Source organism: Penaeus monodon, chromosome 15 (genome assembly GCF_015228065.2).
Source record: "Penaeus monodon isolate SGIC_2016 chromosome 15, NSTDA_Pmon_1, whole genome shotgun sequence".
Lineage (NCBI taxonomy): Eukaryota > Metazoa > Arthropoda > Malacostraca > Decapoda > Penaeidae > Penaeus > Penaeus monodon.
Window position 1 is genome coordinate 47,870,238 of NC_051400.1, and position 245 is coordinate 47,870,482.

The following is a 245-nucleotide window of genomic DNA, read 5'->3' on the forward strand; positions in this document are numbered from 1 at the left end:
TTGTCGCGCCAGCTGCTTTCTTTAACGTCCCTTCCTCCCTCCTTCAGTCAGGCCATTGTTCTTAGTAGTAACTAATGAATCACTAGAATAACGAATATATACATTCTTTGTAAAGCTTCAGTATAATTTGCTTCAGGCACAAACATCACCACTTGCTTGACGTAACTAAACGGAGTCTGATCACGGCAGCTGCATCATTCGTTGCTCATTTGTTTGTTCCTCCCCGTCCGTTTGCGCACAAGTTT